Source organism: Patella vulgata, chromosome 7 (genome assembly GCF_932274485.2).
Source record: "Patella vulgata chromosome 7, xgPatVulg1.2, whole genome shotgun sequence".
NCBI classification, from domain to species: Eukaryota; Metazoa; Mollusca; class Gastropoda; family Patellidae; genus Patella; species Patella vulgata.
The window spans coordinates 317384-343924 of NC_065885.2; the positions used below are offsets into that span (position 1 = coordinate 317384).

At 37.2% G+C, this 26541-nt stretch overlaps 2 protein-coding genes across 2 annotated transcripts in view; one reads left to right on the forward strand and one right to left on the reverse strand.

Moving 5' to 3' along the window:
* The window catches only part of LOC126827736 (coiled-coil domain-containing protein 115), a 319045-nt gene that overhangs the window by 115234 nt on the left and 177270 nt on the right, over positions 1–26541 (reverse strand). The gene's annotated exons all lie outside the window — the stretch shown is intronic.
* LOC126827161 (G-protein coupled receptor dmsr-1) overlaps positions 4409–26541 on the forward strand; it is a 52293-nt gene continuing 30160 nt past the window's right edge. The window contains exon 1 of the mRNA XM_050556393.2: positions 4409–4889. The gene's annotated coding sequence lies outside the window, so the exon portion shown is untranslated. The remainder of the gene's footprint in view (positions 4890–26541) is intronic.

Genomic DNA, 26541 nt, shown 5'->3' on the forward strand with positions numbered 1-26541 from the left:
ATTGAAATAAAATGATACCATTTAGTCCCGAAATAGAAATATTGGTTATATACATATAAATAATAGCACGTGTTCTGTGTATCTGTATGTTTGAAACCTTTATTGATAATAGATATATTATCATAATTTGTGTTTAATGGTATTTATGGTATAGAAGATTATAGTATGTTTATGATATATCAAACGGTACACAGGTGTTGTTTGTGTATTATATAAACTTATTTAAAACCATTTTTCCTCTTTTTATTCAACAATTCTGTTCACCCGAGCTACGCAGGTTTTAATGCCTATCTTACCACAGCATTGCAGGTGATAGAAAAGGTAGATCTGTTATATTTGTTAAGCATTTTTATCCGTTCTTTAAGGTTCCACTAAAACGCCGTCATATTGGTAACACATATTTGTTTATAAGAAATTGGCTCAGAACTGAACGTTTAGTAAAATTATCCTATCTCGAGCACTGAAAGTTTCTTATCAGTTTCTTAGAAGGTTCCTTATATTTCCTTTAGGTTTTTTAATTGTTGGTGATCTTAGTTACGTTTGTGGACATTTTATAACCAATTTTATCAGCGCACGTCTCAGTCTAGTTGTTGAGCTAGTAATAAAGCCGAAGTAAACTTCAGATTCCTAGAAATAACATAAGAATAAATAAACAAACTTGTCCCGTACTCGAGTTCCGTAACGTTTTGGTGATCTAAAGTGTTGATATAAATACGAATACATATTATTAAACGGGTCTAGCTGTTTCGTCTCGTCAGGCGTCATAGCTGATATCGACGTCATAGCTGATATCGACATCAAAATTCCACCCGTCGTGCGCCACTAACTGAACGACCGTCGTTCCCTACTGAGAGAGTTAATGGGTCGTCTTGTAGCCCGTTCAGACGCTTAAGTTGAACTGGTTTAAAAACCCCGGGGATCGTTAAACCAGTTTAAATTAAGCGTCTGAACGCAAATGTGGTTAAAAAACAGTTTAAAAACCCCAGCTCGCGACCTGTCTTCTAGCCCGTTCAGACGCTTATTTTTAAACCAGTTCATAATCCCTGGGGTTTTTAAGACAGCATCGTGTTGCGTTCACACGTACTATAAGCCAAACCAGTTTAACTATTCTGACCTCTTCGGTCGGAGGTTAGAGTTAACTACGCATGGGTAGCTTCACATTCTTTATTCGGTTCTCGCACGCTTTCGATAACATTGGCACTGTCTGACCCCAATATTTTCACAGGAATGTAACTAACTGTGAAAATATTGGGGTCAGACAGTGCCAATATTATCGAAAGCGTGCGAGAACCGAATAAAGAATATGAAGCTACCCATGCGTAGTTAACTCTAACCTCCGACCGAAGAGGTCAGAATAGTTAAACTGGTTTGGCTTATAGTACGTGTGAACGCAACACGATGCTGTCTTAAAAACCCCAGCGATTATGAACTGGTTTAAAAATAAGCGTCTGAACGGGTTTAGGTCTGTCATTGAGTCAAATGATATAGTTTAGACTCAAACTTTCTGCGTGCCTAGCCTCATGTCTACTAATAGATAAGAAAACAACTCTTAATTAAAAAGGATATTAACTGAGAATATAAACCTTGTCTTTATTATTTCCTGTTATTAGTGTTATTGCATCTTTTTCATGCTGTAAATTACCGATATATTAAGGTTTGGTAATGACACTGCACGTTACATCCGTTAACTTGACGGTTTGTGTTTCATATCTTTAATAGAATCGGGAAATATGTAAACGTTGATAGTGGACCTCAAAGCTGGCACTAGCAATTCGGACAAAAGGACAAAATTCTCGTCGGAATCATAAAATTACGTATTTACCACTTGACAAGAACTTGAACTCCACCAGATTACATATTTTATGTTTAAATGTGCATGTAAAAGACCCACTGAGAGTTCGTATTCATTGAAGACAAAGTTCCACTCCCTTACAAATAAAACATTTAACCAATTTAAAGATATTATTTTCTCGTCAGTCGCGATTAGAAAACATAAGTAAATGAAATGAATTGGACTAACTCTATGGAAGACCAAACACATTGACCGTAAGCCAGATATGACCGGTCAGTTAGAGCTGGCAGAGCGATACTCTAAACCACTAGGCTATCCCAACCCACTAGATAATTTTGTAGGATAAATATATTTATATAAGCCCTGGCTGGTTTTCAGATTCCCTAATTGAATGTGGTATATTTTTTATATTAATGTAAATGTTGAATGAATACATAGTGATAGAACAAAATATTTCTTCAATTGGATTTTATCTAATGCAACGTTTATTATACTATTGTCTTTCTATCCATCTGTAATATTTGAATATAATATGCTGATGTATTCATTTAAAAATAACATACTCAAAATACAAAATAAAATATTTACACGACATGCGTAGTTTTAAAATAACCAACGCAACGTTTATTAAAACAATGTCGATATAAGTCCATCTATCATTCAGAAACGATTTTAGTATAATTCATCTCCCCTAAGAAATAGACGCGGCTACTGTTTTACAAATTGGTAGAGTCGTTCCACAGCCCAACACTGGCGTAATAATGTTCAGGTTAGACAAATTTGGAGAAACGTCTTTTGACATTTGTTTTGCAAGATTGATATTTGGAGATTTGTATTTGGAAATTTGTTGTTGGAGATTTGTTTTTCGTTGTATTTTTTTCATGAAATGTAAATGTATTTTATTGATTTTCTAAAAGAAATGTTATCACTATATTGATGTACAATTAAACAAAGATACAATTTACATGATAAATGTCTGATTTGTAAAACATATATTGATTTTAATATACAAATGTTAATTTACAAATATTGATTTTAAAATACAAATATTACATAGTATACATACAAATGTTAATTTTAGAATACATACAAATGTTAATTTTAGAATACATACAAATGTTAATTTTAGTATACATACAAATAGCGCACTATTGTATTTTATTTACTCTTAATAAAAATTGAATGTAATTTATATTAACTTGTCATAAATGCGAATTGATTTTCTTTCTTTTTTATATTTTATTATTATTATTATTATATCAAAATTAAGTATTTTTTTTATATTATTATTATTATTACAAATCCCCCCCCCCTCCCCGAAACCTTACTAGACGAAATAAAACCCCAAACCACCGTAAGACCAGATACTCTCTTTTCTCTCTCCTTTTCGGGGACTGGATTCTTCCTTCAGAGAACCAATAACAAAAGGAATGAACAACAGAAATAAAGATGAAAACAATACCACCATACCGGACAACAAACCCAAATGGAAGGAAGAATGGACCAGGCCTTACACTCACCAACAAGCCCCAAGGAAGAGTTGCACCGCCCTGCCATTCAACGGGAGAGAACGACCAGACCGACTAAAACGACCCAAGATATATATATATATTATGTACATAATATGTTTAAATGTTCGTCCACTTTCATGTCTGTTTTGTCAAAATGTTCGTATATAAATGTCTATGTCTGTCTGTCTAAATGTTCGTCCATATTCATGTCTGTTTGTCAATGTCCGTGATTGTCCCTACTAGCACCTTATTACTTTGCACTTGTTATATCATGTCTCGTCCTCCTATCTATTGTCTTCTGTACATATATATAAAAATCTAACTATCCTTTAATTTTTTCCAGTAATCACATTGTAAATATTTTCACTATGTATATATAACATGTAATTGTCTGCGATATCACTTCGGTGGAAGAGGACGTTAAATAAAGCTATTTCACACACATACATACAAATGTCGAAATACGACAAGAGATGGAGAAATAAGAATTAAGGACTATGAATTAAGAAAAATGAATAAAGAGATCTTTGTTCTTCCAAACTAATAAACAAAAGCAAACAAACACCAAACAAAACAAATGGGAAAGAAATGAGACATTGTTGTTGATTTTTTCTGATAATTAATTTGAACAATCTATTTGAACTTGCTTTTTTTCATATTCTTTAAATATATACTTTAACATAATTCACTTAAAACAGAAATTAGCGGGTAGAACCGAAGTATACTCGAAGGAATAAATTCTTATTTATTGACAAATCATTCATCTGTTTTATTCTAGTTTGTAGACCTGAAAACAAGAACATTCCCATGTGTATTCGTCTATATTACAGTAAGCACTAGACAGAGGGGAGACAAAACCGAGTTGGTCCATAATTTAAACATTAACGAGATTTTAAACAAGTTTAACATGAATTTACAACTTTTAAAAGTTTATTATAGCATATTGATTATAAAGTTTGTAACATGTGTTACAAGTTAGACAAGAGTTAAAACATACAACTGGTAGTAAGACAGAGAGGAGAAGGGGTGATCAATAATACAAGAGTGAAATATAAAGAGATCGACAAACAGCCACACGGTATTGCTAGCCTTCTGTATCATAGAATCACAGATACACCCGTGTCTTGACTGGTAGATAAAACTCCCGCTTCTATTGTAACCACAGATACACTTCTATTGGAATAATAGATATAATATATATCATACGGGCATCTATAACATGTGTTTACAGAATATCTAACTACTCAGTTTAAATTGTTATTTTAGTCTGTATTCAACAGTTGGACATATTGCCGATATCATCATTATTAAGACATTTTGTCGATATCATCTTTATAACATCTTTGAGCATATTGCTGATATCATTGCCCGCTGGGTGTATTGTTATTATTGGATCTGACTTAATTGAATTGTTCTGTATTATTATCTTGTAAGTCCCTGCTAATCGCTTCTGGAAAAACGTTAGATTGCATATAGATGTGTGAACACGACGCCGTAATATATTTTTTATGACTTTATTAATGTTTTGAGCACAGACAGAATCTTGTTTAAGTCGTTTATTTTAACCAGTTGGCGTAGAATGCAAGGTAAGACAGTATATTTTTTTCCTCAGAAATAAAATTTATTAGTTGATTTTATTTTTGCAAGTATATTTTGATATTGTTTTTAAGCAGATAATGTTAATGGATTTGGGAAAAAACAGGCTAGTTTTAATCATGACTCGTCGCTATAATATGGAAATGATGTCTAATGAAATGTTAATTTAGTCTCAAAGGCGTCTTTTATTTTTATATAGAGAGCATCAACAATCTGTAGAGTGTAAACAACAATTACTGGTAATTTAAACACGCATTATATGACAGCTAAATCTGCTCATTGCAGGTCTTTTTTTTGGCTTTAGATGTTATATAAATTATTATTTAGTCCTTTATTCACGTGCCAAGCTTATAATAAACTCTCTAGAACATCGGATGCCCGAGATTTAAATGGATTTGAACAACCGTGAGAGTTAAAAGTTTAAATGGACCATCGAGACGTAGTGTCGGTTAACAAGTACCGTTGCTACGAAAATAAACGATCTACGAATAGACATAACTACGCCCAAATTAGGAGCCCCGTGAGCGTTTTGTTCTCCGCAGGTTTATCTTGTTTATCCTGCACCTAGTACTAGATTAGGAGACACTGCAACGTTTTTAGTCTCCGCTAGTTATATAGATTTGGGAACGTAACTATCAAACTACGATTCTTTTTTTTATCTATTAAGAATATTCTAACCCTATAATTTCCATATGATATTCATCTTAACCGATGACGCAAAGCCCCTCACTGCACCTCTTCTCTTAGTATCCCTAATCCTAGCAATAAAATCTAAATACTATAACCATAAACTTTAAATGTTATAATCCTATACTCTGAATATAACACAGTAGTAATGCCGCCATCCCATGTCCATTTCACGTTTTAAGGGGTGCTACGCGTTTCCACAAGCGTACCACATAGTAATGCGGATAAACCTTTCATGCTATCACGATCATATACATTATCACCATCCTAAATGCAATCACCACCCTATATGCTCTCTCCACCAGACATGCTATCACCATCTTATATTTTATCACCACTCTATATTGTTTTCTTTATTAAGAACATTTATATAGCGCACAATTCACCTAGTGCCCAAGTGCGCTTTACAAAGTATGTAGTAACATTAATATAAAACAAACCAAATACAATACAATAACTCAGAAATAAAATAAACTTACATAAAATTTAATAAACTTATACATAAAACTGTAAATAATATAGAAAAAATAAGACTATTTAAATATCACAATCTAAAGTAAAATATATACATTCTTCAAAAAATACTTTAGTTATAAATTAAAAGCTTCTTTAAATAAATAAGTTTTAATATTTTTCGTAAAATTGTAATTGATGTAAAATTTCTGATGTTAAAAGGTAAAGAATTCCAAACTTTTGGTTTCTGAATACTGAATGCTCTGTCGCCTATTGTTTTTAAATCTTGATCACTGTTGACAGAAAAGTAAACAATCAGACGAGGATCTCAAAATTCTAGAGGGTTATAAATTTGAATTAAATTGCATAAGTATGAAGGAGCAGAACCATTTAAACAATTAAAAACTAAAAGAAGCAATTCTAAAACGAATGGATAGCCAATGTAATGTGATTAACATAGGGGTAATATGATCGGTAAATTTAGACTTAGTGATAAGCCTAGTAGCTGAATTTTGAACCATTTGAAGTTTGTGAATTAAATTATCACGGGTACCAGCCAAGAGAGAGAGAGACACAGCTGTCCAGCGAATTTATGCTATCACCATCCTAAATGCTATCGCCAACCCAAATGCTATCACCATCCTATATGCTATCCCCAGTCTATATGCTAACCCCCTTCTTAAATGCTATCACTACTATGCACTATCAATATCCTAAATATAAATGCTGTTGGGGGTCTGTTGCCGGGAGCGGGGGTGTGGGGAGGGGGGTAGGGACTCGATGACTTAACGCGTACGGTTTAGATCATAAGGTTTGTCATTGAGTCAAGTCGCGAGATTTCGATCCCAATATGCACGTGACAAAGAGTTATGTCATCTGTCCAATCTTGTGGATTTTGTCCTGGTCCCCTGGTTTCCTCCCACTGCTCAAGACCCCCCCCCCCCCCCAAACCACCCGCTTTGCACAAGAGAATTATGGAAATAAATCCCAAATGGTTGGATAGGCGACCCTTGTCACGTACAAGTGGGGAATTGTAACTATACCACTTGACTCAAGACTAACCTTATGATTTCATGAGCACGTGTTAAACCACCTATATAAATAGGTGCAAATTGTTTATTTTATGAGAGTGATAATTTATTTACTAGAAAGTAACATCTGTCCTAGAAATAGATCGTTATTCACATGTTTCTATTTTCAGTTGATATTTGTCTAAATTTTATTTGTATCCGTCTGTTATAATGTACACACTAGTTTATATAATTTAAATTCAACCAAATTAAATCAGATGAAATAAAATCGGGTACAGCGTTCAAGTGTTCGGCTCTGACTGAGGTAATGAAGACAGACACATGCCATTACAGCCTACTTGTATTTCTTATTTCGAATTCCAACTGTCAAGGGTTCTTTTACATGCACTTCAATGTGTACAAAGGACCGTGGTTGTTCGTCCCATCTGAACGACCATGCGTTTTCCTTTGCCAGGCCCTCCGTCCTGCACCACTGACAACCGGACCTCCAGGTAAACGAGCCAACGTCTTATGAGCGACCGCGGCTCCGCAATCAAATCAAATACTATTTGTTTAACTCTTGATGACTCCACTTACTAAAACCGATCGCCAATTTGGTTTCAAAGTACTTCAAGAAATTGAGTTTTCGAGCGCTTTATTTTTTATTTTTTTTTTGGAGGGGGGGGGGGTAAATTTAAAAGTTTCAAGGATGCATTAAGATGTGAATGTTTATAGCAAACCTTTATTCAAAGAGATGATTTTTATTTTTGGACTATTACCAAATATTGTTACAGTAATCCAGTCTTTGCCTTTCAATAATCGACTGTAAGTAATTGTAAGTAATAAAATGACCACCTACCCCATGCACTAAGTTATCCATTGCTTACTGAATTTATAAAACACCAAATTACAGAAACATTCTTCACTAAGAAACTACAGGGCGCAGTGATTTTTGGTGGTGTCTTTTAGATTAAACATACATTATGCAAGAGCGAAATCTGCCTATTGCAAGTCTTTATTTAGGCGTCCGAAGTTATAGAAATTATTAATTCGACCTTTATTCACATGGATACAGTTTGGATTTAAAAAGTCGTCCATTTAAAAAAAATTAAATCAATAAATGGCGGACCAAGTAAACGTTTTCCGTTAGTCTCTGATGTCACTACCGGAAACTGGCGACGAAAGGCCTTCCAAGCTAGGCTACCAGAGCCATTGAGCATGTTACTTGATAATCGAGAATATGTGGGTTGAATTATCGTCTGTCAATCAAACGATCGCCAATTTTCATAGACGGTGCTGTTAAATTGGTGCCTATTTCTAGTCCAAACTCCCAACAGTAACATTTTCTTTTTTTGTCATCTGTTTTTGAATTATTATAGTAGAATGGTCAACTCTTTATAAAACTATTAACTAATGTATCTTTAATCCACGCTTTTACGATGAGTTTAAAGTCTCGTCAACGAAATAAATACTTCGATCATTTTGAGACAAACGTAATCTGACAATTATCAATTCTACTCGAATAGTGACGTTAGCGCCTACATGGGGCGTGGGAATTTCACCGTTAGAGCTTACACTTACTTCAATAGTTTTTTTTTACAAAATGAAATAAAATGAAATGGTGTTTAACGTCCTACTGTTCTGCTCCGACTGGGCTAATAAAGTCGGGGTGGTTTTTTTTACCTGCACGCCAACGTATTCACTGTGTTTCCTATTCAAGGGACAAGGCACAATTTGTTTGTCATGTATCCTGTAATTAAACATAAAATAAATATGATATAGGAGATATAAATAGCAGACTGTTATCGACGACCATGGTGTACGGGATGACTGATGACCTTACTATGTCTAAAACTGATATGAATGGGGTGTTCTATGAAATAGGGTTTAACGTCCTACTTTTTTGTCACCGATTCGGCTAATGAGGAAGGTTATACTCCGTGCAGTGCGCTATGGGGGGAAAATATTGCCCGGCCTACAATTATTCCAAGGGTTCTTTAATGTGCATGCCAATGTATACACGAGACCTCGGTTTTGCGTCCCATCCGAAAGACTAGTCAGTGTAACAAAGCCACGATAGTTCAGCGAGTATGGCGCTGGTATACTAATCGATCGATCCAACGGACGACCCATCCGCCTCAATCAACGCATTGATCGAGAAAGTCCGGCATGACAGGAGATTTTTCAGTGGTGCCGTATGGAGGGCCTGGCACGGCAATTTTCCAATCCTTCGGATAAAACGAAACACCGTTGTCCCGTATATACGTTGGTGTGCACGAAAAAGACCTCTTGCAAGTTCGAATTAGAGGAAGAGAAGGTGGAAACACCGTCATTTAGACAAACATTCCTTTATAACATGACATAAATCCATCTTCCTTAGTCAGGAAAGTGAAGAAAGGCAATATGTTAAAACCAATTTCATTTAATTTTTTTATTGCGAGAAGTTCAAATATCTTATAAATCCTGTTTCACCGTTTTTTTTGCATTCGACAGTAATTTGTAGACAGGTTTTATATAGTTTTTACGAGTAATTCAAATTTGAGACGTAGAAAATATCTCCTACGGGAATCATGGATCGATTCCCCATTTTTTTCGATCAGATTTACGCCAGATAATCGTTGGATATCGTGTTTATCTTTAACCGAGAGAGAGAAAAAAAACCCCACCGAAAGCGCTGGGACGAGGATAACAGACTTGCTGTAGCTAGATCCTTCACATTTTTATTCAATTTGGTTTTAGTACAATATGTTTCCACCGTTACTTAGCTGTAGGGTTGAAAAAAAAACCCCAAAAAACTACTGCAGAATCGGATGAAGAATTATCTTAGATGAATCAATATCAGAAAAGTCATCGCAATATAATAGTAGAACAAATAGTATTTTTTGTTCTGAAAGTATGTTAATATATAGTATTAGAAGACGATAGCGTGCCAAACCGCCATTACGTAGCACGTGGACCCCTGACATACATTCAATTAGAGATAACATAGATTACGCTCTAAATAAAAAAAATAAAATGGCGTACAGTAGTCTTAGTCAAACGTTTAATTGTTTTCCGTTTGAAGAAAATCACACCAGGTCTACGATTCGTATTATTCTTGGCATATTCTTGAGTTATTATATTTAGCTAAATGAAGCAGGATGGTCGCGCCACACACCACGGCTTAAAGAGACATACACCGATAATAAAATACAATGGTGTTTAACGTCTAACGTTTCTACACCAACCGGGATAATAATAACGGCACGGACATTAGTAAATGCACGCTAGAAAAATATAGGACAAAGCCATGCCATCTGCAGATTTGACGTCATATCAAAATCGAAGTCCGTCAATCCATTCACAATTGTGCAATGAATGCTCAGTTTCATATCGATCATACTCTAATTGACGGAACCTTAGGATTTTTTTCGAAGAACGTTGCCTCAAGCACAGGAAGAACAACAAGATGAGTAGAGCTGGAGCACCAGTTCCTTCAAAGAGATGGCCATACACATATTAGTAACGACAGGAGGATAAACCCTAGCCCCGAAAACACCCAGAAAGATAACATCGCAGATAATTCCCCAGACAAATACGGACAATAATAAGTTGAGAACGGATGTAAACCCATACATTTCACATTCGGATCCATTAGTTAGCATTGAATGGGAAACGTCTTGCTATTTCAATTACTGTGGTTTCTCTGAAACGGTGCATCCATTATGATGAACATCAGCCATATTCCTCTACTATTGCTTCATCATTATGTTTTATTCTACAGTGTTCCTGAACTGTCTTTTATTATTATCTGAGTTTACCAAATACGACTTGACATCAAAACAACTTTTCAAGATGCTTGAATTTTACATAATAATCTTTAATGCTGAAGCCAAATAAATCAAATTGTAAAAATCCCAAGACTCTTAACAACCCACAAGGAAGACTGTAATATATGTTACGCCATTTTAGATTTGATTAAAATCCTGTAAAGCAGAATCTTATGAATCTTAAAAGATAAAAAAAAAATCTCGATGAATAATTGAGTTGTCAAAAAAAAAAAAAAAAAAATCCTCGACGAAATTCAATTAAACATCGCTAGACTTGAGCCTCCTAGGTGTTTACGAACGAAAGGCACCTCTAAATCCGGGAAATAATTATCATGTGTAAATTGATTTGTGAAATCTCATCTGGAGATAATCACTGAAAATTGTTTTATTTTGTTCCATTGTGTAAAGTTTTATATTATAGAGAGACTAGATGGCGTGTTAGCAAGTCATTTTCTAGAGAATTATTGTTTGACATACATTCTAGAACTTGTGCAGGGTATGACCTTTATCTTAGTTTTTATTTCCAAGACGCTCACAATGGGAGGATAATCTTTTTGTAATTTCGCATACACGTTCTTTATTTATTTTCTCGTCTAATTAAAGCGCTCTGTGAAAGTATATTATCAATAATGACATCATTAGCGTGTCAGGTTATTACGACATGCGTCCGACATCTTTACACAAAAAGTAGAATACTAACGTTAAAGAAACTGATCACTCGATTAAACACCCGAACACATGTTTAAGAGAAGCGCGTCGCCGAGAAAGTACCACTGGATTTTCTGCATTGACTTTTCTTGTCAGTGATGCAGAGAGGAGGTCCTAACAAGGAACAGTGTTTAGTCGTTTGGATGGTACGAAAAACCGAGGTTGTACGCATTGGAGTACACGTAATAATAACCAATGGCGGTTGGAATTGGAAATAAGAGTAGGCCCTAGCGGCGATGTCCGGGAAAAACTATTTCCGTCATAGCACACTGTATACCAATCTTCATTAGCCGGTTTGGTACAGAATAGTAGAATGTTAAACCCTATTTCATTTCTATTAGCTAAATAAGCTATAAAACCGAAATGAAATAAAGCCCCACTTATTCTTTAAAAAAACCCCAAACTGTTAGCGTTGCAAAAAATAAAATCCTCTTGAAGATAGATATCGGTGAATCCCCTAAATCGATAGAAATTAATTTGCATGGTACACTAAACCTGCCAAAACAGCACACATATGTATTTCGAATTTAACAATTTTGTCAGTAATGCAGTCCGTATAAATCAATCTGGAAGTTAATTTAGCTGATGTTGACGTCGTACAATATGTCAGATACCCTTGCAGCTTTTCTATGACCTAATTATATCTATTAATAGGAAATATTTAAATCCATTTGCAAGTAATTTATATTTCTTATTTTCAACAAGAAAAATGTCAATATTCTTTTTTTTCAAATTGATTGATTAATATATAGAAAGCCAGTAGGAAGGGCAGTAATTAGTCAAAGTAAATATGAAAAAAAATATCACAAATAGAGAATTTTATATAATTATTTCACTTTATCAAACACCACACAAAGTCTACAAAGTATTAAAATCCTAGCATCTCGTCACGAGAGAAAGAGAGAGTGATAGGGTTTAACGTCCACTCGACATTAACTAGGTCATTTCGGGACTAACACATGGTTCAATTTCATTTCAATAATTTGCTTGTGCGTAGGGGCCTTTAGCAGTGGGAGGAAACCGGAGGACCCGGAGAAAACCCACGTGGTTGGACAGGCGACCCTACTCCTTGTCACGTACAACCGGGGATTCGAAACCACGCCAGTTGACTCAATGACAGACCTTATGATACAGCGTGCACGTGCTAACCATTCGGTCATCCAGCTCCCCCCCACCCACTGGGTGGGACAGGCGACCCTACTCCTTGTCCCGTACAAGCTAGGAATCGAAACTACGTCACTTGACTCGATGACATACATTCTGGTCCAAAGCGCACGCGTTAACCATTCGGCCACCCAAGCCAATGTTTAGAATTGAATACACAGAACGCTATAATCAAACAGCAAGTTTATTTTCTACAATTGTTTAGTGATGGCGAACACTACACTATGAGATTAAAGTGAAAATTATACAAATAGTTTAGAACAAACAGAACAATTAGCCAATAATTAAACATCCAGTGAATTCAGCTATTTTGGAGTGTGGGCGAGCAGGAAATATGGTAACAGGAGCTTCAAGGATGAACAAGAGATTTAAAGAGAGCACGCTATTATTATCCATGCTCACATTCTTTAAAAGTTCTCTCATGTCATGGAAGCCAAACCAACGACTGTATGAAGGCTTTTCGTGAGGTTATTATGAAACGTTTCTTTATAACCCAAAAAGTTTGATAAATGACAAAATGTCATATTTGATTGACATTCGCTGTAGAGCATAATGTTTTATAAATTGATTAGGTGGGTGCATGCCCTTTAATACTTTTAATGTAGTATAAATAGAATCCTTTGAACACCCCCCCCTTCCCACTTGCGCCTTGTAAAACAAATGAAATGACATGAAAGTCGCACTTTTACTACGCACCAACTTTAAACTAAAACCACCTAGAAATGTTTTGTTTATTAAATTGTGTTTCTGTACAGCTATGTAATCGAGACGTTTGTAGAACGCTATTAAGAAGATGTACAATAGCAAAATGTGGTAATGAAAATAATTGCTTTTAAATGACGGTGAACCTTTAAATGCTTACATACCAAAAGTTAACTGTAAGAACAAAATGTAACTTTCATTGTGTTCTTCAATAGAGTTGGAGCGTAACATATTTTGAAGGCTCCTAGAAAGTGTTCGAAATTCAACTCTTCAATCGAGTGGGAGAGTAACATATTTTAAAGGCTCCTAGTTATGAATCTATTCTAGAAATATCAAAAAATCAACAAACAGTAACGGCAACCAACATTTGCGAAACTGCCAGTTCCATGTTTCCACATTATACGCGGACTCGGTTTCTTAAAGCATTTGGGGGCCAATACTAGGGGATGAGCCTTTATTTCCCAGATATTCCTACTTTTCTTCTATTTCGAACTGTCAAGGTTTCCTATATGTGCACGCCAGTGTGTACACGGGTGGAAATGAAATAAAATGAAATGTAATGTCGTTTAACGGCCTACTGTTCTGCTCCTACTGGGCTAATGAAGACCGGCATATGGTGTGCTATGAGAGACATTTTGCCTGGGGTTCTTTTACGTGCACGCCAATGTGTACACGGGACTTGGTTTTTCGTCCCATCCGAATGACTATACGTTATCCCTTGTCAGGCTTTCGACCCTGCACCACAGACAAGGAGGAACCATGCCGGAAAATACCGATGAACTTTCTCGGCCAACGCAGGGGTACACAGATGGAACTTGGTTGGTCGTACTACCTGTGTGTGTGTGTGTGTGAAATAGATTTATTTAACGACCGTTTCCACCGAAGTCATATCGCAGGCAATTACATGTTATATATAAAAAATGAAAAGCTTACAAAATTATTAGCAAAAGTGAAAGGATTGGTAAAAATCGGTATATAATAGGTTCCTTGGCCAGCCAACTAATTTTACGGAAATGACAGAACACAAAATGGCAGGTCACAAAAAAAAAGCTGCCAGACATTAGTGAAGCAGCCATTAAGACTATATCCAGCCGACAGACAAGTGGTAGATAGAACCCATTCATTTAACAAAAACCACATACACTATACAAGTTTAAAATAAACAGATTATAAAATGTATTTGTTAATGTCCAAATTTAAAACTAAGAATAGTTTAAACATATGTCTACTTAGTAAATCGTAGTGGAATCCATTATTAATTACCATTCACGCTGTCTTATGAGTTCTCTTGTTCCCCGTTTAAAATAAATATTATATAAACTCATCACGATTTGTAAAAGCAGAGAGTCACGAGATACTAAATAAACATTAGGCAATAAAACATGTGATTACCAACATATGACTTTGTCATTAGAGGTATGTTGACTTTAACATCATCGGTATTAGAGGACTTTGAACATTTTTCATTTTTATCGTTAATAACTTAAAAAGACATTCTAGCAGAGCATTTAATATTAACAGTCATGTGGAGGTGTTGGTAGTCAGTCGTGAGATTTTTGCCATACTTGGAGCAATGGTTGCTTATCTTGCAGGATGTGTGGGGGTAGCTAATCAGCCGTTGGATTTCGCCATTTTTAAGAAATCTTATGAAATCGTGTTCATTTCATATCTAAGAAGGGGTCCAGATATATTTTAGTCAATAAAACCGGTTACTCTCACAATCACGTGTAGAACGTATTCTATTTAATAAAAAGCCTTCTCGGCAAAACCAAGGAATTTTTTCATGACAACGTGGTTACAACAGTCTTGTAAGAAAGTACAATGATCATAGAGAACAGCAAAGTAAAAATTCTTAGACCGGGCGGGGTTATTATTAGACCGGGTGGGGCCGGGCAGGTCGGTCGGAGCTACTATTAGAGAAAAATTAAAGACCTGGTATAAATCCCTTGTTTCCAGTATGTATTGACTAATTAAAAACGGGGTTTGGACGAGTTAAGTTCCCGTGAATTTGATTACCCCGTTTACATTAAATAGAACGTAAGAAACATAATGCTTAACCCCAGCTAAGTTAAAGTTAGAGAGAGAGAGAGGGAGAGAGAGGGGGGCAGAGAGAGAGGGAGAGAGAGAGAGAGAGAGAGAGAGAGAGGGAGAGAGAGAGGGAGAGAGAGGGGGCAGAGAGAGAGAGGGAGAGAGAGAGAGAGGGAGAGAGAGAGGGAGAGAGAGGGGCAGAGAGAGAGAGAGGGAGGGAGAGAGAGGGAGAGAGAGAGGGAGAGAGAGGGGGCAGAGAGAGGGGGACAGAGAGAGAGAGAGGGAGAGAGAGGGGCAGAGAGAGAGAGAGGGAGGGAGAGAGAGAGGGAGAGAGAGGGGGCAGAGAGGGAGAGGGAGAGAGAGGGGGACAGAGAGAGAGAGAGAGAGGGCAGAAAGAGAGGGGGCAGAGAGAGGGGGACAGAGGGAGAGAGAGAGAGAGAGAGAGGGGGGTCAGAGAGAGAGAGAGGGGGACAGAGAGAGAGAGAGAGGGGGGCAGAGAGAGAGAGAGAGAGGGAGAGAGAGGGGGGACAGAGAGAGGGGACAGAGAGAGAGAGGGACAGAGAGAGAGAGAGAGGGGGACAGAGAGGAGAGAGAGAGGGAGAGAGAGGGGGACAGAGAGAGAGAGGGAGAGAGAGGGGGGCAGAGAGAGAGAGGGGGACAGAGAGAGGGGGACAGAGAGAGAGAGAGAGAGAGGAGAGATAGGGGGACAGAGAGAGAGAGAGAGGGGGGACAGAGAGAGAGAGAGAGAGAGGGGGGACAGAGAGAGAGAGGGAGAGAGAGGGGGACAGAGAGAGGGAGAGAGGGGGACAGAGAGAGAGAGGGAGAGAGAGAGAGGGGGACAGAGGGAGAGAGAGGGGGACACAGAGAGAGAGGGAAAGAGAGGGGGGACAGAGAGAGATAGAGGGAGAGAGAGGGGGCAGAGAGGGAGAGAGAGGGAGAGATAGGGGGGACAGAGAGAGAGAGGGGGAGAGAGGGGGACAGAGAGAGAGAGAGGGGACAGAGAGAGAGAGAGGGAGAGAGAGGGAGAGAGATGGGGACAGAGAGAGAGAGAGGGAGAGAGAGAGAGGGAGGGACTAACATATGGTTGAATATTAATTCAATAATTCGCTTGCGCGTAGGCGGCCTTTAACTGTGGAAGGAGTCGGGGGACGCGCAGAAACCCAACGAGGTTGGGCGGGCAACCCTATTCTTTGTCACCTATAAGCGGTGAATCAACACCACGCCACTTGACTCAATCACAGATCTTGTGATCTTACGCAAAAGTGTTAAACCATTCGACCCCCACCCCGAGCCTTCCCAGCCCATTCCCACTTCCTGAGTTCTGGAACTGCCAATTTATAGACACATCCCTGACACCTAAGTGGGCGAAAGTTGCCAACCCATTTCGGTATTCAGTCATAGTGAAGTAATTACACCGATCTGGAGTGTGTCAGTTCGTCAGTGAATTTGATGAAACCGTCTGACCCTACTGAAATGTAACAGACAGTCGGGGTCTTTCTGAACAAGAAATGTTTCACATTCATATCTAAAATTACAGATCTGTGAGCTACATGTGTTGATGAAATGAAAGGGACGTCCTGGTGAAACACTTGGTCTTGTATTATGTTATAGTTGGTGGAGATGACAACAGGAAACATTGAATATATTTTTGATTCTGAGAGGTAATGAAAACAATGGCTGATGATTTGCGGTTGAACCATTAACACAGCCTTGGGATTTGATGCTAACAATCTCAGTTTAATATAATGTAATAGTTGTGTATGGCTCGTCAACACAATACTTCGGCTATTTCGAGACATATGGTATTTTTTATTTCTACAGTTACACGTGTCTGAATTGCAGAGTCTTCACCTTCTCATCTTTGAATTCTAACTATAAAGCTTCCGTTTACATGCACGCGAATGTGTTCACGGGCGGACCTAAGACATCTTTTTATTTTCGGCCCGACAGACCCTACCCCTGAAAAAGGTAGGTCGGAATAAAAAATCTCCAAAGTTCTTCTTATTGCTCCCCTTCCCAAAAAAAACATTACGATCTTAATCTAGATGTGTGTCGCCGATAAAAACGTTAAAGTAAATCCTGGAAGGTGTCCATTCTAATGTATCAGAAGGTAAAGAGGAGGATTCGATCAAATTGAAAGTTTTTATCCGGATTATGGTTTGCTCCGGGGGCAGTTTCTAGTCAACTTTTAAGTTTTAATCAATTTTCAATCGCCTTTGCTAGAGTTCAGGCTGAAATATTAAGTTAATCAATATGCTTCTTCTGACATAAAAACTGTTTTAATCTATTTTACCGTTTTTTTACATTTCAATCAACTTGGCTTGCGCGCTAGGTAAAATTTAAAGTAAGTTAAACTCGACAACATCTTCATTTTAATAATTCACTTGGGCGTACAAAATAAAAAGATGGACAATTTTTTTTAGAGTACTTTCTTCTGTAAAATGAAATGACATGAAATGGGGTTTAACGTCCAACTGTTCTGCTCCGAACTTGGCTAATGAAGACGGGACTTTCCTCTGTAGCTTTGATATTTTGCTGATCTGTTATTGCCCAATCTCATCATTTTCCCCGCCAGATCAGTAAGAACACAAACGTATATAACACGACCAAATGAGTTAACGTCTCGTATTGCAGTTGTCAAGGTCTGGCGCACAACCCGCCGTACGTGTTTGGGGACGCACGGGTCGTAGGGTTTGGTGGCTCGCAGACCAGACCGGCACGTACGGCGGGGTGTGAGCTAGGCTTAAGAGATTCAACTTTGTGGGATGCTTTATTAGTCGATTTAGACAACATAATATCATGTTTAAGTGACATTTATTAATGATTCTGACCTATACTATTATGGTCAACATACTATATTTTAATGTTCAAGTGACAGTTATTAATGACTGTCCCCTATAATAATATACTGGACCTTAGTCAACATTACAATATAATGTTTAAATGGCATTTATTAATGACTTCACCATAAAATCAGTCTTCTATTACAGGGTACCAAGGGAACTGTAATTGGTTTAATGATCTATGCTTACATATTATTGTATTAAAGTGTACTGTGGTTTCTATCTACTCCTTGTATTGGTCTACCCGTCCTCATACCCGTGTTTCATTTTATACATTGGTTTATACTTGTACAAGAGCCCTTGACAGTTGAAATTTAATTGCTGTCCGGGCCAAATATCCCTCATACCACACTGTATGGCTTATATTCATCTTCATTAGCCTGATTGGGTACAGAAACGAAGGGAAGTAAAACTCCATGTCATTTCATATATTGGTCTATACGTATACACAAATATTCTAATTTTACTACGATCACAGATCGTTTATAGTATCATGTTAGTAGGTCAGCTACTTTTCTTACCATTTACTGTCATGGGTAAAGTATGTTAATCAATGGTTAAATGGGTTAAAAGTCTCTGTGGTCCTTACATTATTGGCAAAAATCTAGTACGAGAATAGCAGAATGGGAAGAGGGTGGGCAACATATCGCCCTATACAAAACTTACGCTGTTCGTTAACAATTAGTTCTGCTTTAGAACAGACATAGTTTTGCGGAGTATTTATTCTGCTTCCATTTTCAGATTTAATGATATTAAATTAAATAATGTTTATTTAGTTTTTTTGTAAACGTGAAGGAAGTAATCAGATTAGAACCGAATAAAGAAATAGTGCAATAATTGTTTCAACATGGTGGCGATTCAGGGCAGAGATCGATCATCAAAGTAGATAGTTCTCTGTGTGCAATATGATGTTATCCATAAAGATTGTTTAGTTTAAATTGGCAGGTTGGGTAGCAGGGTTGGATGTTATAAGGATGGTCGTGTGTACTATGAACGATAGTTACTTTGGAAAACTTATTTTAAAAGCACGTACGTTTAAACTAATGTGAATATTTGAATTGTTTGGGAGCCACGGTTGGTCAGTGAGTAAGGCACTGGCTCGCTTACCAGGAGGTCCCGTGTTTGTTCCCAGTGTTAGCCGAGAAAATTCATCTTGATATTCTCGCATGGTCACCCCTCGGCAGTGGTGCAGGACAGAGGCCCTGACAAAAAAACATATTCTTGTCGTTCGTATAAAAGAGCCGTGACCTTGCCGCCATCCCGGCAAAACTATCTTCATTAGCGCAGTCGGTGCAGAAAGAAGTTTGATTATCCTCATTTCATTTCATTTTTTTGAATTTGATTAACCTTTAGGATTGATTTTACTATATTTTATTGTTTTGATGTTAAAATTAATGTATCCATAACATACTAAAATCACTTGTAGTAACATTATGTTTAACTGGAAACATGTATTAAGATATATAACCAGATATCAATGACATTATAGTATTTTGACTAATATCACCAGATATCAACGACATCAAAGTCATGTGACTAATATCAACAGAAATATATATATATGGAAACATAAGATATCAAAAAGAGGTGGGGGGGGGGTTAAAGTCCACTCGACAGACTTTGTGATTTCATGCGCACGCGTTAAACCGTTAAACCATTAGACCACCCAACCCCATATCAAAGACAGTATAATGGTTTGACATATATGGAGATTAACGGTAATATAAAAGCATTGGCAGAGTTGTGATTACCAATCATTATGGCCCAGAAATTACGACAAAATGACAATCGGTCAGTTTCTTCATCTATTCTCGCGTGACAGAACTTGACAAGGTCGAACTTCCGGTGTGATCTCTTCAGTAGAATAGTGACAGACATCTTGTTATGTCAGATAGACCAAAATAATTACAATAATCATTCCAAGGAGACGATTGCACATTTCTAATACAACTAATATCATGTCTGATGTATTCACTGTCGCACGAGGTTTTTTCGAACAGAGTTCCGTTAACTGGATTAAGTCCCTTTTATAAGACCACGGAATGTAATTGCGGAATTTCCGGACCCAATGTTGGTTTATTATTTCGCTGACACGTTTCGTGCCAACATGCTACCATTTAACAAAATATAGTTATGCTGCTATTTCCGCTATTGAATCGTGGAACTGGATGGTAAATAATATCTAAAAATGATGGTAATTCGAGTATAAAACGAAATATCAATGTTCTATTTTCAGGATTGAATCCTTCAGTTTGATAGGTTAATAACAGTTTGACAGTAACCGATTTTCATTTATTTATTAAACACGTGTTGGTCGGTTGCACGATTTTCAGTTCGTGATATGTTGTATAACATAGAGAGATAAGGGTAGTATTTATTGTATACGAGTTGTTGACCAATTGGTGATCTCGGCATGGTTCAATAGATATGAGATGTAAACGCAATAGGGTTTAACGTCCTACTTTTCTACACCAGCCGGGATAATAAAGGGTGATGACGTCATACAACAATGGTGAGGGTAAACCAGACAAGAAAATCCATAGAAACTTTCTCTGCCAAATCCAGCATCCAAACCGGGACCTTTTGGGTCAAGCGCCATATTTTTGGGTATAATCGCCATATTTTTGGGTATAAGCGCCATATATTTGGGTATAAGCGCCATATTTTTCGAGTCGAAATGGCTTCCGATATGAGATATGAGAAATTTAACAATGTAACAACGACATCAACAATTACGAACAGAATATTTTTTTTAAAAAAAATCTCAAATATACAGCTTTACTGCGGTACAATCAGTATAAAATCATTCACGTATTTATAACAGAGAATCGATAATATTGTATTATTAATTTATTATTACTGTTGGATAAGCTGTTACAGGTGACACGCTTCACGGACGCGAGCAGTCTTATATCTATATATCCGTCTAACCATCAGACTTGACACATATTATTAACACTGCGTTTCCGTTTAAAGGAACTACCGAAAGGGTGAAACCATGCTGCAAAATCCCAGGGAACTTTCTTGACCAACACCAGGATCAGTGTACATAATCATAGTATTGTGAGGAATATGGCTGATAACCCGATATCACGACATTTTTACCTGACAATACGACATTTTTACGCGACATTACATTTTTAATGTGGTGGTGTCGTTTGAAAATGTCGTTTTGTCGGGTTAAAATGTCGTGATGTCGCTTTGTCGGATTAAAATGTCGTCATGTCGGGTTGTCAGGTTGTCGTGGTGTCAGGTTAAAATGTTGTGATGTCGGGTTGTCGTGGTGTCGGGTTAAAATGTCGGGATGTCGGGTTGTCGCCTTATGAAAAGTGACACTATGACATCACTACATGATACCAATCAGCCACCATATAAATCTCTAACTCAATGTTATCCATAATCTTAGACATTAAAAACACGAATTATAATTCAATATTGGTCCATTTCAATCAATGTTGTTATATCCATTTGTGGGTTAAATGAAATGAAATGAAATGGGGTTTAACGTTTGTTAGATCAGGCTGTTTTTTTTTTAAGTCAGGATGTTTTTTGCCAAAAGGTGAATTTCTTCAATGTACTAACATTAGGATATTTAGCCGATCATGGCATATTATTCCGTATATTCGTGGATTGTCTCCCTTGTGGTAAATTTATTTCATTTTGAGTGAAGTCCGTATCACTACAGACCCCCGAATCCAGTCTTTTGATTTGTTAATACTCTTGTTGCTGACAAAATCCTGTCTTGTTCACCTGTTTGTCTTATGTGATTCTGTTTGTGTGTGGTGTGGTCCTCCTCCACTAATATATTACAATTTAGTTTTAATAACACAATATGTGCACATGTTTACTTGTCATCAATAACTGAACATAAATGTATACCGTCAACTGGAAAAGAAAAAAAATATCGCTAGCAATAAAATCTAGAATGATATTAAACAGTTTGTAATAAAAGAACACGTATTTAAATTTATATGAAAGAATGAATTATTCAATTTACAACATGTGTCATAAATAGTCTGCGCTTTATCGATATGTTTATCACAGTTTAATAGCCTACCGCGCCAGTGGCGTGCAAAGAAGGAAGCAGAGGGGGCTACGGCCCGGAGAATCCATTACCGCGGAGAGGTGGGGAATGGATTTGGAGTGTTGTTCATGGAATAAACAGGTGAAATGAAATTCAATTTTGTTCCAATACAGACTGCCCTACTTATTTAAATAAAATGTTTATAATTTCATTTGTCCTTTACTTGAGGATATTAATAATATACTCTTATGTTATTGTATCTTTCCTTTGATATCGGTTTTCAGAGGGCGTGAACAAATTGACCAATCTGTAGTTATTCTCGGCGCCATTTTTTTGCCGAATCGGTTGTGTAAAAATGAAACCCAAAGTAGACTAATAAAAACGACCTTTCTTTTAATCGTTATTGCATAAAGCTGATGAAATCTGCCTCTTTTTCTTCTTTAGTATAACACACTTTAAAGTTAGGCAATAAATTAAATACATCGTAAATAATACTGCCATGCGTAGTGTTCGTTCCATATCATGTACACACTGTCGTACGTTAGTCTACAAATTGCGAACATAGCGGTTCACAATTTGCAAACAAAGTGAATTAACAAATTTTCAAAACTAGACAATTTCTCATTTCTCACTATCCAACTGAGGTTTGACGTCCACCTTCACACATGTAATCATTGATATGGGATGATGAACCTGACAAGGGTACTGGATGAACCTGACAAGGGTACTGGATGAACCTGACAGGGGGACTGGATGAACCTGACGAAGTTGTTGGATTAATCTTACAGGGGTACTGGATGAACCTGACAAGGGTACTGGATGAACCTGACAGGGGTACTGGATGAACCTGACAAAGGTGTTGGATTAATCTTACAAGGGTACTGGATGAACCTGACAAGGGTGCTGGTTTTAAAAGCGACAAATCAATAAATTTCGGTTTTTCTTTATTCAACTCCTAAGCGAAAAATATAAAAACATTTCAGATATTTCGCAAGTTTAAGATGAGATTTTACTTATAACACAGATCTACAAGTCAGAGACTCAGGACATTTTCTCCCACCTCTATGGGTAGATTTACTCAATCCCTAATTAGTATGTGGTTAATGCCCCCCCCTCCCCCACCCAATTTCTGTTCTTTTTTTCCTTTTTTCTTTTACCTGCTAAAATAGTTTCTACTTGTTATCTATATATTTGTTCTGGTTAATTAATAGTGGTCATTGTTTTATCTACAAAATGGTTTATAATTGTTATCTTTGATCTTGATGATTAATTTTTGTTATTGTGTTATCTGCTAAATGGTTTCTACCTGTTGTCTATATATTATATCTTTCATCTTGTTAATCAATTTGTTATTGTTTTACCTGCTATATGGCTTCCAAATTGTTCAACTATATATTGCACCACGTTTTTGTTAATTAATCATTATTTGCTCGATATTGATACCTGTATGATTTACCCCCACTGCCAGTTCTCTACACCTGTATGATTTACCCCCACTATACCAGTTCCATATTGTAAATGATAATCTGCTGAACGATTAATCTGCTGAACACAGTTCTCTACATCTTGAAACTGGCCCACTTGATTAAGGTGTTAATTATAATCCGATAATCATTAAAAACTGGCATAGTGGGGTGACCCCACCTGTATGTGTATTGAAACGTAGCATGTTAATACAATTCAGAAGTAGTATATCCATACAAGTGTGTTTATTTTTAAGTCATATATCTGTTAGAAATTAGCAAAGCAGAAAACTTGGCATTTGACTAAAGATGTAGAATGTTTGATTTCCTGTGGGAATTTAATGGATTTAGTTATGCTAATGAGAGATTGTCATGATAAGTGGATTTCCTTTCCGTCTATACAATAATCTGAGAGAGAGAGAGAGAGTCTTTATCCAAATATATAATGGAGATTATTTGTTGGATGGTGACATGAGATCGACATGGTTTTCGTAAATACAAATCACCGTATAACCATTAATATAGATACGTTATGTAAGATTTAAAGAGCCGACTATTCATGTTTTATAGTTCAAAAATAGAAAATGAATATATTGGAAATGTCAGCCAATGTTGGAAATTTTGTCAAATTATAAACATAAATGTCTTCGAAGATTGCCGAGAATTATTTGATCTGATTAGAGCAGAGCCTTACGCAAACCCTCAAAGACCATATCTAAAACTTTCTAAATATTAGTGGTCTGGACCCTGGTGTCTTAAATCGTCCGTAGAGATGAATGTCTTTCTTCATACAAAATGTTGTGTCCGTCGGTTCCACAGTTGTTCAGATGAGGGGCTCGTTTTGGAAACATTTGCATTGTGAACGCCAGTTAATTTGGTGGGTTCTTCTGGATTGTCGACCACTTACGCCTACACTGATGGGTCTTTGTCTTTGTAATTCTTTTTTAAAAATTTTGCGTACGTATTTTCCACCATTCCTGAGTTAAGTGCCCCATTTTTCTATTTAAATTTGACTGTCCTTTGAGAGCGATGGTCGACTGTTCTATTTGAATTTGATTCTACTTGAAGTCGGAGTGTTCACTGTGTGTATGTTTGGAGAGTAGTATTAAGGATTTAATTTTCAGAGCACACTTTAAGGCCATTCTGTACAATTCCCATGTCACGTTTAAATGTAGGTTAAGTCTTTATGTAAGATTGATGTTACATGTACTTTGAAATTGACATCCGATGTTTTAAAATCAGAATTCGGGCTTGGCAGAAAAGAAGAATGTCCCTCCAGGAATGTGAAGAGTGGAGTTTGACGACATTGCTCTCACTGATTTCCTTCGCGAAAGATGGTTGTTTGAATTCTCTTGAGGTTAATCTATTCGCGTTTTGTTCGGTGGTCGAGTAGCGTGATCAGAACTATGACATAAGTAATATTCTAACAGTATCTTTATAAACACGTGTTCGAGATTAATGGATGCCATCGCAACGGAAGCGAAAATTGAAGACTTCTTAATTCTTTTATGTTGCGAAAATTAACCAGAAACTCTTTGCAGTTATTTGATTTGGCGTCTACAACAGACAAAATACCGGTGTAAAATAGTCCACGATTCCTCCGCGGTTTATTATTTCTCTGTACCGTGTTGACAACAACCTCTGATTCATCAAGTTGTTACTGACACGAACGTCATAATAATATTATTCTCTGGTGAAATTTGAAGATGTCGGGGTCAAGATGTCTTCTTCTTTCAACGATCAACAGATATTGTCTGTAACGATAAAACGTGATGTGTAAGCTACCTTCCCTATAAATTGTCCCAGAATCATTACAACATATTAAACATGCCAGAATCCCAAACGACTGTTTCCTGTTTGTCATGGGCGAGCCATGATGGCCGAGACAAGCTAACCGGTCCCCGGGATTTGTTAGCGTGTTTTTTCACTTATCGATAAGGGGTGACGGCTGTAGGATGTTAAACGCCATTTTATTTCATTTCAATATACATGTAAATATATGATTTGCCAGTCGTAAAAGTGTTCTGGATGATAGAGTTCTGTAGAGCCTATATCTCACCTGTTATACCCCCTGCAGACTTGGGTGGCGTTCTTACTGCGCTGCTACGGCGACGGAAAAAGGTCCCAGAGCGCGTCAACATCGCCATATGCGTGGTAAAAGCGTGGTGTAAACGCCAGATATCGTCCTATGGTCTCCATGGTCTCCAATGATCGCCGAGTCACGGCGTTTGTTTTGAGCAAACGCAAAGGTTTTGCGATCTGGCCTGGAAACCTTTGAGGACTCGACTTTTTTTCAAGTTTTTAAATTTTTTGGAACATTTTCTCGCGATGTGTTCACGTTTGCCGGCTGATCGCCATACTGTCGCAGTAGTGCAGTAAGAACGCCACCCCGGTCTGACGGGGGCATTAGGGGTAGTGCATGTGGGACTGTAAAGGTATGCTTGATTTCCAATGTCGTGCGATACGGTACGACCGCGACGATTATATAGCCATTCTCGGCGATCTTATACCTGCAGACACGTTCGGATACGTTTCGATACGATCACCAGGAACCGATATGCTTTTTTGCGTTAGGATACGTTTCGATACGATCATCAGGAACCGATATGCATTAGGATACGATTGTGGTTGCGATGTCTTTCACGATCGTGACCGAGGGTGATCACGATCTGAGCTACGATTGGACCCCGACGGGTATATGTACAGCCCGACTTACCCTATACTCCATTATTTCCTATACTTCTACAGAGA